We start from the raw sequence: 16,072 nt of genomic DNA, 5'->3' as shown, positions 1-16,072 counted from the left end.
GACTTCACTATTAGACACTCCCGTAGACTCAGATCTGCTGTTGATTTTCTTTCTAAACAGGCTCCTCCTGCAGTCTCACGTTAAATGATAACAGGCTAACACAACCAACCCTTCCCATCCCCCTTCCACTATTGCTACTCTTTATCTCTAGTCAGGAAAGCACTAATTAATACATTTCTACTGTTACAGAGCAGCCTCCTCACCATCTGATCCAACACAGTCGTCAATACACTATGAACTGTTTCTCATTAAGCTGCCAGAAGTGGAAAGCTGGCACTGCTGCAGCATCTCTATGAACACTTGGGTCTCTGTTGGAAGGAAAGATTTGTGCCTCATGACATGCATGCTGCAACCATAGTACAAAAATAAGGGGGACATTGCAATGACGACAACAGGGCAATTGCAGTGTTGACAACAATCCGACATCTACCCGGTGATGTGGAAAAATGCCCGAGTATGGCCTGTACACAAAAAGCAGGACACATCCAACCTGGCAAATTACCGCCTCACCAGTCTACTCTTGATCATCAGTAAAGTGATGGAAGGGCAGAGCAATCAAGTGGCATTTGCTTAGGAATAACCTGCTTGCCTCATTACAGCTTTGATACAAACATAGGCAAAAGAGCTGAACTTCAGAGGTGAGGTGAGGGTGACTGCCCTTGACATCAAGGCTGTATTTGACAGAGTGTAGCATCAAGGAGCCCGAATAAAACTGGAGTCAATAAGAATCAGGGGGAAATCTCTCCGCTGGTTGGAGTCATACCCAGCACAAAGGAAGATGCTTGTGGTGGTTGGAGGTCAATCATTGCAGCTCTAGGACATCATGCAGGGATTTCTCAGGGTTGTGTCCTAGGCTCAACCACCATCAACTGATGCCTCAATGATCTTCCTTCCATCACAAGGTCAGAACTAGGAACGTTTGCTGACGATTGCACAATATTCATACACCATTCTTGACTCCTCAAATACTGAAACAATCTGTGCCCAAATGCAACAATACCTGGATAATATCCTTGTTTGGGCTGACAAGTGGCAAGGAACATTCACAGCACACAAATGCCAGGGAATGAACAGCCCCAACAAGAGAGATCTAACCACCGTCCCTTGACATTATCATCACTAAATACCCCACCATCAAAATCCTGAGGGTTATCACTGGCCAGAGACCGAACTGAACTATAAATACTGTGGCTACAGGAGCAGGTCAGAGGCTAGGAATCCTGCAGCAAGTAACTCTCCTCCTGACTCTCCTAACCTGTCCACAATCTACAAGGTACGTCAGGAGTGTGATGGAATACTCGCTCCTTGCCTGCATGAGTGCAGCTCCAAGTACACTCAAGAAGCTTTACACTATCCAGGATAAAGCAGCCCACTGTCCCTTGCCAATCCATTGGCCACCAGCCAAGCAATCAAAACAAACCCCTCCAATCTCTTAGGTGCCATAAAGTCTGGGTTCCTATTTGATTTTGATTTGATTTATTGTCACATGTACCGAATTAGTGAAAAGTATTTTTCTGTGGCCAAGGGAATGTACACAGTACGTACATAGTAGATATGAAAGATCAACAAAGTACATTGACAAATGGTACATCGATAAACAGTGATTGGTTACAGTGTGGAACAAGGGACCAAACAAAGCAAATACATGAGCAAGAGCAGCATAGGGCGTCCAAATACAAAACTTTATAACAATGTACTATTTTGACACTTACTCTACTTGACTTAAAAGTAGGTCTCCATTAATGATCCATAGACCAAAAACGAGAAAGGGAAAAATAAGAAATAGGAACAAAGGGAATCAACACAAAGGGTCCTTACAATGTGGACAACGTGGCCCGCCCATCACAGCTAGTCAAGCACAACCAGTGCTTCAATACTGGCCTGGGGAGGACGTTCATGTTGGTAAGTCTACCCTGTCAGTGGATTTGCAGGATTTTTTGGAGGCAACTTTGGTGATACCTCTTCAGGGATTTGAGGTGTTCATTGTCCATGTTGATGCATACAGGAGGGCAAAAGACCATGGCTGCTCTGTACAACATGAGCTTGATGCTGGGTTTGAGGTCTAGATTTTCGAACACTCTGTTCCTCAGGCATGCGAAGGCTGTGCTGGCACATTGGAGTCAATGTTGGATTTCATTGTCGATGTCACCTTGTGTCAAGGAGGCTCCCGAGGAATGGGAAATGGTTCACATTTTTCCAGAATCTCACCGTGGATCTTGATGGTCAGGGTGCAGCGTTATGTGGTGGGAGCAGACTGGCCCAGAACCTTTGTTTTCTGCATGTTTAGACCCAGGTCCATTCTCTCATACACCTCAATAAATCTGCATCAATGATGGTTTGTAGTTGGGCCTCCGAGTGTGCACATATGCAGGAGTCATCTGCGTACGGCAGCTCTATGACAGACGTTGGGGTGGTCTTGATTCTGGCCGGGAGGTGTTAGAGGTTGAACAGTTTCCTGCTTCTTCTGTAGATTAGCTCCACTCCGGCAGCGAGATTCAGAGTGGTGGGGTGGAGTGCTGTAGCGAGGAAGATGGAGGCAGGGGTGGCACGGTGGCACAGTGGTTAGCACTGCTGTCTCACGGCACCAAGGACTCGGGCTCAATTCTGGCCCCGGGTCACTGTCCGTGAGGAGTTGGCACCTCCCTGTGGAGTTGGCACACTCTCCGTGTCTGCGTGGGTCTCACCCCCAAACCCAAAGATGTGCAAGGTAGGTGGATTAGCCATGCTAAATTGCCCCTTAATTGGCAAACAAAATGATTGGGTACTCAAAGCAGAAGATGGAGACGAGCGCTGGTGCAATGATGTAATCCTGCTTTACCCCAATTTTCACTTGTATCAGGTCCGTGGTGGATCCGCTGGTGAGGATCATGGCTTGCATTTTATCACGACTCTGGCTCGTTGGTCATCGCCAGGTTGGCTGAGAGGCGCGGCTGAGTCTTTCTTCTCAGAGTCGACATTGAGTATCCTGTGGCAGAGTTGTATTCTGCCTCTGCTGGTTTGGGGCCTGGTTGTTGGAGATGGTAGATCTGATTAGCCAGTGATCAGTCCAGCAGTCGCCGACATCGGTCATGCCGTGAGTGGTAAGCAAATCCAGTGCTTGGAGCGAGGATATTGCCATGAGGCCTTGTGCTCATCTCTCTGGCAGAACAAGGTGATGTTCTCGGCATTAGTCAGGAGGAAGACTCAGTTTGTTTTCCCGAGGCTTTCCCTGCCTTAGACGCCTTTCCAAAGATTTACATCCCTCCGAACTCTGGCATTAAAGTTGCCAAGGAGAATCAGCTTGTCTTCTTTTAGGACACAGGACAGCGTTTGGTTGAGGCTGGAATAGAATGCCTCTTTTGTCTCATCCGCTGAGTCTAGGGTCGGGGCCGAGGCAATGCTGGCTGAGATTGGGCTGTTTCTGCGTCAGGGTGAACCGTCAGATCATGAGACACACACTTAACCCATGGGGGATTCGTTGAGACATCTCCCCAATTTGTTTTTGTTTGTTTGTTTTTGTAAAAACAAATTTAGTGTACCCAATTAATTTTTTTCCAATTAAGGGGCAATTTAGCGTGTTCAATCCACCTACCTTGCACATCTTTTGGGTTGTGGGGGCGGAACCCACGCAAACACGGGGAGAATGTGCAAACTCCACACACAGTGACCCAGAACCGGGTTCGAACCTGGGATCTCGGCGCTGTGAGGCAGCAGGGCTAACCCACTGCGCCACCGTGCTGCCCTCTGGTTTGCTTTTCCAGAAGAAGGTGTATCCGCCACCTTGTTCTTACTGGCCTTCTCCTGCCAGTCGTGTCTCGCTCAGGGCAGTGATGTCAGTGTTGTAGCGCCGGAGTTCCAGGGCTTTGATGGTAGTGTGACGCTCGGGTCTGTCGCTGTTGGGGTTGTCCATAAGGGTCCTGACCTTCCAGATCCTGAAATTCATTTGGGTGGAAGTCTATGCGTGGATTCTTATAATGTGGGGTGGACATTGCATACCAACTGCCACACAGTCCTAACAGAGCGAGGTCTTGGCCCAATTGCAGGGAAATTCAAGGCGATTGGAGATTTGCCTCTGCTATAGGGCAGGAACTAACAAACACACCTTCAGTGATACCATTTTTGAAGTATGATCTCACTCGCTGGACACATTGATGATCTCCTATACCCTCACCGCTCTCACTCGTCCTTCTGGGCCCCACGCTGTCTGGCTTTGCCCAGGTCGGGCTCTTGCTGCTCCCTCATTGTTCACACTCATCCTCTTGGGCCTTTTGTAAGCCCAGTGCTGTCCAGCCATGCCTAGGTCAGGTCCTCTGTGCTCTTAATGCTCCCTCGGAGCAGCTCGGTGATCACTGGCTCATCAGCACCCAGACAGTCTCTCTCTCGCTCCTCTTGAAGCCCAGCTGCTCCCTCACCCACCTTTTGAAGTCCCCTCTGGAAGGACAAGGACAGCAGATATATGGGAACACCACCACCACCAAGAAGTTCCCGTCCAAGCCAGACACATCCTGACTTGAAAATATAACACCGTTCCTTCACTATAGTTGGCTCAAAATCCTGGAACTCCCTCCCTAACAGCACTATGATATACCTACACAAATGGACTTTCAAGGCACCGCCTTCTCAAGGACAATGAATGCTGGCCTTGCCAGTGACACCCTCATCCCTTGAAAGATTTTTACAAAAATTACTGAGGCAGCTCTTTGCTCAGTATTATAGGGAAGGCCTTTGCTTGCATTGCTCTGACAGATAGACCCTGGCGTCATGCAACTATCGAGTTTCAGTGCGGATGCCTACCTGGCAGATTGACATGCTTTTCTCAGTTCAGATGTAACGAAAACAGCGTAGACCACTCTACGTTTCTTTCATAGACCTGACCAAGGCCTTCAACCATCAGAGGACTTTTCAACAGAAAATAGGCTGCCCTCCTGGACGCTTGAGGGTCATTTTTTCTTCCAACAAGAAGTTCCATCAGTACAATGGAGCATCACTGGAGGCTTGCGAGATCAGCAGCGGGGTAAAGCACCCTAGTGCCAACTCTCTTTGGGATATTCGTATCCATGTTGGTACGGTGTGCAACTTGGCAAGAGTGCATGCCAAAACCAAAGTGCCTAAAAGTTCTAATTGGTGAATTGCTATTTTATGATGATAGCATGCTGACATCCCATATGAAGTTTGCTTACAGCAGTTTGTAGATCTGTTCCCCCGGGTCAGCCAAGTATTTGGGCAAACAACCAATGCCAGGAGACCAAAATAACAGGCCAGAATGAAGAGACACCACTTCCATCAATACTGACAAGCTCACTCTGGAGGTTGTCGACCGCTCACAAAACTTGGATCAAAAATCACCAGCAATCTGTCCCTTGATGCTGAAATCAGCACCAGGTTTGCCAAGGCACTAGCTGTCATGTCAAAGTTGTTGTGGACCAACAGCCAACTAGCCGAATACACAAAGCTGTGTACCAGGATTGCATTCTCAGCACCGTTCTTTGGAGCAGTGAAGCAAGGACAATTTGTGTAAGCCAAGAAACTGCTTCCACCTCCGCTGCCTCAAATGTATATTGGGCAAATCCAAACAGGACAGAGTGCCGACTGTGGAAGTACATCAGCATGGAGGGATCCCGAGCATGTTTGCTCTGGGGTCTATATTGGTTGGGCTATATGAGCTGAATGGATGATGGTAAAATTCCCAAAGACACGCTCTATAGCAAGCCAGAAGACAGCCCGCCAGAAGGAATAAAAATCAATCGAGTTCAGGCCAACGGTATCCACCCGAGAAGGAATTGCCATTAACGAGCCAAACTCCACAGGCACAACAGACAATGTTCAATACATCCCGGGCACAGCCCATCATTTCGCGAGATATGGATGCCTACTACTGAACAACTAAGCAATACATCCAGACAGACTGACTCAAAAGCAGTGTTATTCAAACTTAATTTCCCAAGACCCACTTTTGCCTACTGGCTAACCCTCATGACCCACTTTACATAGAATTTACAGTGCAGAAGGAGGCCATTCGGCCCATCGAGTCTGCACCGGCTCTTGGAAAGAGCACCCTACCCAAGGTCAACACCTCCACCCTATCCCCATAACTCAGTAACCCCACCCAACACTAAGGGCAATTTTTTTTTTTTTTTATAAATGTTTTTATTCAGTTTTCATATTTTATATTGAACAAATTACAAATTGTTAGGAGAAAGAAAAAAGAAAAAAAACAAACACGCAAAAATTAACATACATATTTACAGGTAAGCATCTTCGTAGTAGTAACTGCGCCCCCCCCCCCCCCCCTCAACATGTTTATTTCGTTTGGTTTTGGGCCTTAGCTAGCCATCGAACCCCCGTAACGAACCAGTAGCCCCCCCCCCCCCCTCCCGCTACCTTCCCCCGACTATTCTTCCTCTTGTACATTGGCCACAAATAGGTCCCGGAACAGTTGCATGAATGGCTCCCACGTTCTGTGGAAGCCGTCGTCCGACCCTCGGATGGCAAATTTGATTTTCTCCATTTGGAGAGATTCCGAGAGGTCGGACAGCCAGTCCGCAGCTCTGGGCGGTGCTGCTGACCGCCAGCCAAACAGGATTCTACGGCGGGCGATCAGGGAGGCAAAGGCAAGGGCGTCCGCCCTCCTCCCCAGGAATAGATCTGGCTGTTCTGAAACCCCGAAGACCGCCACTATCGGGCATGGCTCCACCCTCACTCCCACCACTTTGGACATTACCTCGAAGAAGGCTGTCCAGTACTCCACGAGTCTGGGGCAAGACCAGAACATGTGGGCGTGGTTGGCCGGGCCTCTTTGGCACCGTTCACATCTGTCTTCCACCTCCGGGAAGAACCTACTCATACGGGTTCTTGTTAAGTGGGCTCTATGTACCACTTTTAGTTGCGTCAGGCTGAGCCTTGCGCACGTGGAGGTGGAGTTGACCCTATGCAGTGCTTCGCTCCAGCACTAAGGGCAATTTTGGACACTAAGGGGAATTTATCATGGCCAATCCACCTAACCCGCACATCTTTGGACAGTGGGAGGAAACCGGAGCACACGGAGGAAACCCACGCACACACGGGGAGGATGTGCAGACTCCGCACAGACAGTGACCCAAGCCAGAATCGAACCTGGGACCCTGGAGCTCTGAAGCGATTGTGCTATCCACAATGCTACCGTGCCGCCCGGTACTTGATGGCCGGCACATACATGATGGGCGGAAGGGCCTCTTGCTGTGTTCTGTGTTGTAAAACTCTATGACACTATGAAAATAGAGATATCTTCAAAGTGCAGGAGAGCCACAACGTTGATGTCAATGTTTGAATTATGGAGAAAAACAAGATTTACATTTCACTTCACAACTACATTTTTTTTTGGTTTTTTTGAAAATCTTTTTATTGGCTTTCCTCATATTTATAAACAGTTTTTACTTATATACATTACATTTTTCCTGTCTGCTAATTTGCTTTAATTTACAGAGAGGTTTGTTTTGTCCCTCATTTGACTATGTACATTTTGCTGCCCTCTGGATCGGTCTATGATGCCCCCCCTTCCTCCTCTCTCGTGGTTTCCCGTTTTCCAACCCCCCCCCCCCCCGGGTTGCGCAGTCCTTTGGTTCTTCATCTTTTTTTTTTTTCCTGACTTACTCCTTGTTGCTGGCCTCGAACAGGTTTTGGAACAGGCTGACGAACTGCCCCCAAGTATCCAGGAAGCCTTCCTCTGACCCTCGGATGGCGTACTTAATCTTCTCCAGGTGGAGAAATTCCAAGAGGTCAGCGAGCCAGTCTGCAGCTTTGGGCGGTGCTACCGATCGCCAGCCGAGCAGGATTCTCCGGTGTGCGATTAGGGAAGCGAAAGCAAGGGCGTTAGCCCCCTTCCCCATGTGTAGCTCTGGCAGCTCCAATACTCCGAAGATTGACACTATTGGGCATGGCTTTACCCTCACAACCTTGGACATTGCTTCGGAGAAGGCTGTCCAGAAGCCAGCAAGCTTGGGGCAAGCCCAAAACATGTAGGTATGGTTGACCGGGCCCCTCTGGCACCATTCACATTTGTCCTACCCCTCCAGGAAGAACCTGCTCATTCGGGTTCTGGTCAGGTGCGCTCTGTGCACCACTTTGAGCTGCATTAGACTTGCCTTACGCAGGAGGTGGAGTTCGCCCTGCTCAGTGCTTCGCTCCAGAGTCCCCATCCCACCTCTGTCCCCAGTTCGTCCTCCCATTTTTGTATGGTCCTGTCCAGTGGTGTTCGGGCTCTGTCCAGTAGCTGTCCGTATATTTTCCCACATAGCCCCCCTCTCGCTGCTTGTGCCTAACAGGTCCTCGAGTAGTGTGCTTTCTGGAGCCTTGGGGTACTCTTTTGCGGAGGAAGTGCTTTATTTGGAGGGGTCTCAATTCCTGTCCTCTTGATAGTTTCCACTTCCTTATCAGTTCGTCCAGTGTCGCCAGTCTGCGCCCTACGTAGAAGTCCCCGACCATCAGTGTGCCCCCGTCCCGCCTCCATCTTTTGAAGGTGGTATCTAGCATGGCTGGGGGGAATCTGTGATTGCCACATATGGGGGCCATAAGGGACATTTTTGTTATCCCGAAGTGTTGTCTCAACTGGGTCCACGTTCTCAGCATGTCTGCTACCACTGGGCTCATTGTGCACCTTGTTGAGGGGGATGGGAATGCTGCTGTGGCCAGGGCCCGGAGGGTTGTTCCTTTACAGGATGCCTCGTCCATTTGTACCCAATTCGTGTCGGGTTCTTGTACTTATCCCCTCACGTTTTCCGCCGTTGCTGCCCAGTGGTAGTATTGTAGGTTCGACAGAGCCAGGTCCCCTCTGACTTTCCCTCTTTGCAGTGTTGGTTTGGGAATTCTCGGTTTCTTGCCACTCCACACAAACGCCATGATTAGCCTGTCTATGTTTTGGAAAAAGCCCTTGGGGATGAAGATCGGGATGGATCTAAACAGGAAGAGGAACCTTGGCAGTACGTTCAATTTAATCGTCTGCACTCTTCCCACCAGGGAGAGTGGGAGTGAGCCCCACCGTTGAAGGTCTTTTCTTACTTCCTCCACCAGGCTGGTCAGGTTCCACATGTGGATCTGTGTCCAGTCTCTGGCTATTTGGATCCCCAGGTAACGGAATCTGTTCAAGGCCGTTTTGAACGGGAGCCCCTTCAGCTCTGTCCCTCCCGCTTTTGGGTTCACTGGGAATGTCTCGCTTTTGCCCAGGTTAAGTTTGTAGCCCGAGAAGATTCCAAACTCTTTCAGTATTTGCAGTATTGCCTTCAGTCCCTCCTGTGGCTTTGAGACATAGAGGAGGTCATCTGCATAGAGTGAGACACTTCACAACTACATGAGCATAAAGTAGTTTGCAACCAATGAAGTCCAGTCACTACTGTAATGCCAATGTACGCACAGAACGATCCCACAAACAGCAATATGAAAAAGACCAGATAATCTGTTTTTGTGATGTTGATTGAGGGATAAATGTTAGTTAGGATATCAGGAATAATTCCCTGCTCTTATTGAATGTAGTCCTATGGAATCTTTTACATCCATATGAGAGGCAGAGCCTCCATGTAACATGGTAACTGGAAAATGGCATTTCTAGCAGGGCAGCAGCATCCCTGCAGTACTCACTTAGCCGAGATGTGGAGGTGAACCTACAACCGTCTGATGTAGAGACAAGAGCGTTACCCACTGAGCCATGACTAACACAGGGGAAAGACTACAGAAATTTACACTTAATAGACCTTAATCTTAAAGATAATCTTGCAGGAGAAGATACTGTATGCTAATAAATGGTTGAAATGAAATAATAATCGCTTATTGTCACAAGTAGGCTTCAAATGAAGTTACTGTGAAAAGCCCCTCGTCGCCACATTCCGCCGCTTGTTCTAGAAGGCTGGTACGGGAATTGAATCCGCGCTGCTGGCCTGCCATGGTCTGCTTTAAAAGCCAGCTACTTAGCCCTGTGCTAAACTAGCCCCTAAAATGAATCCAGAATGCTACTATAAATTAAATTGTGAGAGTAAGACACAGGGATATAGTTCTAAACTCGGAAATGCTGCTTTTGGGATTGATATAAAAATGTTTTCACTTACGATGCAAGATGATTTTTTAGGGGGGGTGCAGACAAAGGCAGCGAGTTTCCATAAAATACTGAGGATTTTCCATCGGTAGCTGTTGTTAAAGAGTCTGAATGAATTGTTCTGTGCCAGGTTTAATCTGGTAAATGCAGTGGGTTTTGCTGCGGTGAGGATCGACACCCAGACCCAGAAAGAAAGAAGACAGTATTCTCCAAGCCCTATTGTCTCTCACACATTTTGAATGGATACGTAAACTCTCCAATCTGGTGTTTGGCTTCCCAAAAGCACCTTCCAATGAGAGGACCGAGAGAGAGAGGGTGTGTAAGCGGACGACTTGCAGGGTGGGGGAACTGTGCTAGCTTCTCTACAGAAATGGGGACTGAGTCTCTTGGTGAATCTAAAAAGCTACTCAATTTAACTTTAGTTGATGGAATGATTTCAGTTCAGTGAAGAGTAGGATTGATTGGTGACGACCTGATGTCCCATTACTGGACATCAGTCTTGTCAGTGTAGTGGTTCCAATTTACAACTAACCGCCTGGCGTGCTGTTGGGATGTCTGTCAGCCTGCCAGTCCACTCTGCTTCTCACTCCTGGGCCATGCATTCGATCGTATCTCCCCTCACAAAAGCTATTTTTGTGAAACTTTGTCTCTTTGCCATCCTGCTGATCTTACCCAGTTAGGATACACATGTTAATTTCAAGGTGCGCCGCGACCCTTTTTACACCTGCCCTCGACGCACCTGTGGGTCACAACCCCCACTTTAAAGAAGCCTGCTCTAAAGAAAACCAGAACCGGAATTAACAGTGTCTGTCACAACCTCAGGATATTCCAACGCGCCAATTAAGTACTTTTTGGTAGGTAGTCACTGTGGTAATGTCAGAAACCCAGCAGAAGGAGCAGCACGGTGGCGCAGTGGGTTAGCCCTGCTGCCTCATGGCACCGAGGTCTCAGGTTCGATCCTGGTTCTGGGTCACTGTCCGTGTGGAGTTTGCACGGGTTTCACACCACAACCCAAAGATGTGCAGGATAGGTGGAATGGTCACGCTAAATTCCCCATTGGGAAAAAAATGATTTGGATACTCTAAAATAAAAAAAAAGAAACCCAGCAGGAAATTTGCACAGAACAATGCCACAAATAGCAACGTGATGTTGGTTTAGGTTTAAATATTGACCAGGACACTGGGGAGAGCTCTCTGCTCTCTCTCTCCCCCCCCCCCCACCCCCACCCCGGCCAATAGTGCTTTGGGAATCTTTTCTAAAAGGTAGACAAGGGCCTCGGTTTAACATCTACATCCAAAAGACAATGCAGCACGCCCTCAGTGCGAGCACTCAACAATCTACAACTGTTAATCAGCTTCTAATATCTTGCTAAATTGTCACTGCTCTTTATCTGAAACTGCAGCCGAGCTCTCTTGATCAGTCTGTATGCTGATATTTTTAAATTCCAGCGAAACAGAAAACTGTTTACTAACATTTAAAAGTTTAAGATGATCTAACAGATCACCTGAAAACATTTTCTTTGTTCCAGATACAACCACATTGCAGAACTTCATGGAGTTAGTGGCATAGAGAAAGTCAGTCATGGCATAGAGAAAGTCAGTCGGGGGGGGGGGGTTGTTGTTGTTGGGTTACGGGTATAGGGTGGATACGTGGGTTTGAGTGGGGTGATCATGGCTCGGCACAACATTGAGGGCCGAAGGGCCTGTTCTGTGCTGTACTGTTCTATGTTCTATGTTCACCAGAAGAAAAGTAAACCCAACTGCTATCTGTCTGGATGTTGTAACAGTATATAACTTGCAATAAACAGTGAAGCCAAAATTGCTTGGAAAAGATGCAAAACATGCAGCAGAATTTCCCAAAGACCTGCCTCTGGGAACTCAAAGGGTGACCCTATAAATAATCCAAGCAAAATTAAAATACTTTGCCCTACAGTCAGGCAAATTATGCCACTGAAAACCTTTGTCAGAGAGATGAGATGTCTGCATTCTATCTGATGTAGGGGCTGGTTTAGCACAGGGCTAAAGAACTGGCTTTTAAAGCAGACCAAGGCAGGCCAGCAGCACGGTTCAATTCCCATACCAGCCTCCCCGAACAGGCGCCGGAATGTGGCGACTAGGGGCTTTTCACATCAACTTCATTTGAAGCCTACTTGTGACAATAAGCGATTTTCATTTCAGTTCATTTCATGTACCCACAGAACCAGAAACCGAGAACGATGTAATCAGAAATGAAAAGCACTCATTTAAGTTTTCTTCAAAAGGAGACGTGTGACTATTTCATAAAAAAATAAGCCCCTACAAACTTGAAAATAACAATGTTAAAATATGAAAAGGAGGATTAACGGGCCTAATCAGAATTCCAGGAAATCGCACCATCTTTTCAGATGTTACCAGACATGTTGAATACATCCAGTATTTTCTTATTTTGTGGCCTGCTCTTTGGAACTAAACTGAGATCTTTAAAAGGCAGGTTGTTTTTCTCAAAATATCGTAAAATATTCCCCAAAAAAGCGATTGCAAATATCTGACCTAAAGCAGCAAGACGGGTTTTGGAGATATTTTGGAACATCTCCCAACTAACTACACAAAAAATACATGCAAAAATCCAAAATCCAAAACAGAAAAAATAGAGAGCATTTACAGCAGGTCTGTCAAATCTGGAAGGCAAGAAGATTTAATTAAAGACCATTCAGTATTCTGCATAACAGTCTCATCCCAAAACACTAACCTGTCATTTCATTCCACAGACTGCAGAACCTCTAAGAGGCACATTTCTCACTCGCTGCATGTTCATGCAAAACGAACATTTGAAAATTCAGTTTGACATTTTTAACAGACGGCAGAATGTTGTGGACAGATCCCCACTGCATTTACCTTCGCCCGCGTGATCTCTGGATTGATCTTCTGCAAACAAGGTTCTCTGCTGTCCTCGTTCAGCCCAGTTTGAACTGTACAGATAGCTGTATAACTCAGCTATCCTGGATCAGTCTACCATCCTGATCCTCATTATTCTAACTCGCACTCCTTTGAGTTATCCCTCACATCACAATACTCTATTCTATTTGCCCTCCTTCGTTTAGTTTGGCTTGTCCTTACCCTTCCTACCCTTACTGTGGCTTACCCTTCTCTATGACTTCCTCAGTCTGTGCTGCCCCTCAGGCTGGGTGCTTCTCACTGTACCTTGTTGCACACAGTACTGTTCCAGAACATCCTCAATTTGGGCAGCATTTCCCCCACTCCGGTTTGACGAGTACTACCTCTCCTTTACCTTGGCCTGAACCTCCCCTAGCTGATTAAATTTCCCTTACCCTGGCCTTGCCTTCCCCACCGGCAGTCACCTCCCCCTACTCAGTCCCCCTTACCCTCACCCCCCACAGTCCCCGTCAACCTGATGCCCCCTCAGACCCCACACCCTGTCTCCCCACAGACCCTCCCCCACTCAGTCCCCTCACCCCAAACCCCCCACTCAGTCCACTCACCCCGACCCCCCCCCACTCAGTCCCCTCACCCCGACCCCCCACTCAGTCCCCTCACCCCGACCCCCCACTCAGTCCCCTCACTTTGACCCCCCCCACTCAGTCCCCTCACTTTGACCCCCCCCACTCAGTCCCCGCACCCTGACCCCCCCACTCAGTCCCCTCACCCTGACCCCCCCACTCAGTCCCCTCACCCTGACCCCCCCACTCAGTCCCCTCACCCTGACCCCCCCACTCAGTCCCCTCACCCTGACCCCCCCACTCAGACTCCTCACTGTGACTCACCCCCCCCCAGTCCCCTCACCCAGACACCCCCACCCCACTCAGTCCCCTCACTCTGAACCCCCCCCCCGAACAGTTCCCTCACTCTGATCCCTCCCTCAGTCCCCTCAACCACCTCATTCCCGCCCCCCTGACCACCCCCAGTCCCTCCTCTAAGCTCAAAATCCCGCCCCCCCCTTGACGCGCGCGCACACACGCCGCCTCCCCCTCGGCCTGTCCGGATTTCCCTCCCTGCTCCTTCTCGACCTGTCCCACCAAGCTATTGAGTAAACTTCCAGCTGGGCCAGGGGTTCTGGGATACTGGAGGACCAGGCGGGCGCCGCAGCCGCTCGCGAGCCGAGGTGAACAACCGGCCGCCAGCGCGAGGCGCCCGCCCCATCCCATCGCCCTCGGCCCAGACTCAGATTGGTGCAGCGGGAGGGGCGTTGCGCTGAGCTCACCACCCGCATCCAATCAGACGGAGGCTGCGACAGGGGTGCCTCCGATTGGCTGTTGTTCAGGAGGCGCATCATGGAGATTGACGTAAATCTACACCAATCAGGTGTCTGTATTTAAGAACAGGACGCTGACTGGCTGGGGACGGGCTTGATGGACACGGTCATGGACCAATCATTCTGCACCTTGCGCCCTACGTCAGGATGTAAACATTAGCTCGGCCAATAAAGAAATGAAGGAGGTGGGTCCGGCGGTGGGATTTGGGGAGACCATTAATCTTTTGTAAGTATTTTTATTTGCGAGTAACAGAAAGTTACTTATGAGAGGAGAGGGGTTGAGGTATTTAAAATATATTTGTTTAATTTAGTGTACCCAATTATTTTTTTCCAATTCAGGGTCAATTTAGCGTGGCCACAGTCCAAAGATGTGCGGGTTAGGTGGACTGGCCATGATAAATTGCCCTTAGTGTCCAAAATTGCCCTTAGTGTTGGGTAGGGTTACTGGGTTATGGGGATAGGGTGGAGGTGTTAACCTTGGGTAGGGTGCTCTTTCCAGGAGCCGGTGCAGACTCGATGGGCCGAATGGCCTCCTTCTGCACTGTAAATTCTATGTAAACCCACCTACCCTGCACATCTTTGGGTTGTGGGGGTGAAACCCACGCAGAAACGGGAGAATGTGCAAACTCCACACGGACAGTGACCCAGAGCCAGGATCGAACCTGGGACCTCGCCGCCGTGAGGCAGCAGTGCTAACCACTGCGCCACTGTGCTGCCCTAGGTATTTAAATATTTGGCCTTGAAATTAGATAAATTTCATTCACTTTTTACCTCAGCTTCAATGCCACCGGTAGAGGCGGTCCAATGATGTTGGCTGATTGGCGGCGGGGATGGCCAATAAGAGAAAAGAGGCGGAGCTCCTGCCACCTGTCAATCATTTATCCACATGGGCAGGGATTGGGAACTTGCCCAAAACTCCGAAAGTCTACTTGTTATTAACTTTGTCGTTTTTCTCCCGCCTCTCTTTCCCAAGGCACTGACCCCTTGCCAGGGGCACAGTCACACACCCCCCACCCCCACCCAGGTGATCCTCTGCACTAACAGCTGAGCTCTGTGTGCCAACCCGCTATTCGACTATTGTGGCGTCATTTCACAGATCAGTTCAACTCTTGTCCTCACCCCAGGTCCACACGCCTCCACGCCCAAAAGAGAGCACCAATCTCTCATAGCCTCAACTTTCGTAGCCTCAACATGCAACTCGCTCAAGTGGCGACAGTGTGGCACAGCTATTACCTGGGTTCAATTCCAGCCTTGGATGACCATGTGGAGTTCGTACATTCTCCTCGTGTCTTCATAGGTTTCCTTTGGATGCTCCGGTTTCCTCACACAGTGCAAAGATGTGGTTAGGTGGATTGGCCATGCTAAATTGCCCCATAGTGTCCAAAGATGTGTAGGTTAGGTGTGGTTACGCCAAATAGGGCAGGGAAGTGGGCCTACATATGGTATTCTCTCAGAGGGTGGGTGCACACATTCAGTGGGCCGAATGGTCTCCTTTCCTGTAGGAACTCTATGGTTCTATCACGGCATTTATATGGCACCTTTCACAACCCCAAGGTGTCCCAATTACAACTATAGTATTTATAGTGCAGACAGATGTCGGCCCTTGGAAGGAGCACCCGACGTAAGCCCACACCGCCACCCTATCCCCGTAGCCCAGTAACCTAACCTTTTTGGCCACTAAAGGCAATTTAGCATGTCCATTCCACCTTGGAGAACCTAGTGGAGTGGTGTAACGACAACAATCTCTCCCTCAATGCCAGCAAAACTAAAGAGCTGTTCATCGAC

At 48.9% G+C, this 16,072-nt stretch overlaps 1 protein-coding gene across 2 annotated transcripts in view; it reads right to left on the bottom strand.

The window, feature by feature from the left end:
* The window catches only part of slc25a42 (solute carrier family 25 member 42), a 64,778-nt gene extending 51,388 nt beyond the window's left edge, over positions 1 to 13,390 (bottom strand). Inside the window, exon 1 of one of the 2 annotated variants that reach the window (XR_005457953.1) lies at positions 12,913 to 13,390. The gene's annotated coding sequence lies outside the window, so the exon portion shown is untranslated. Of the gene's footprint in view, positions 1 to 12,766; positions 12,850 to 12,912 lie in introns of those variants that run through there. The other variant, XM_038776910.1, reaches the window with a different exon arrangement.
* Positions 13,391 to 16,072: the final 2,682 nt, after the last annotated feature.

This window comes from Scyliorhinus canicula, chromosome 18 (assembly GCF_902713615.1).
Source record: "Scyliorhinus canicula chromosome 18, sScyCan1.1, whole genome shotgun sequence".
In the NCBI taxonomy this organism is placed as follows: Eukaryota; Metazoa; Chordata; class Chondrichthyes; order Carcharhiniformes; family Scyliorhinidae; genus Scyliorhinus; species Scyliorhinus canicula.
The sequence above is the reverse complement of the archived record's forward strand: the minus strand, read 5'-3'. Positions and strand labels throughout refer to the sequence as shown.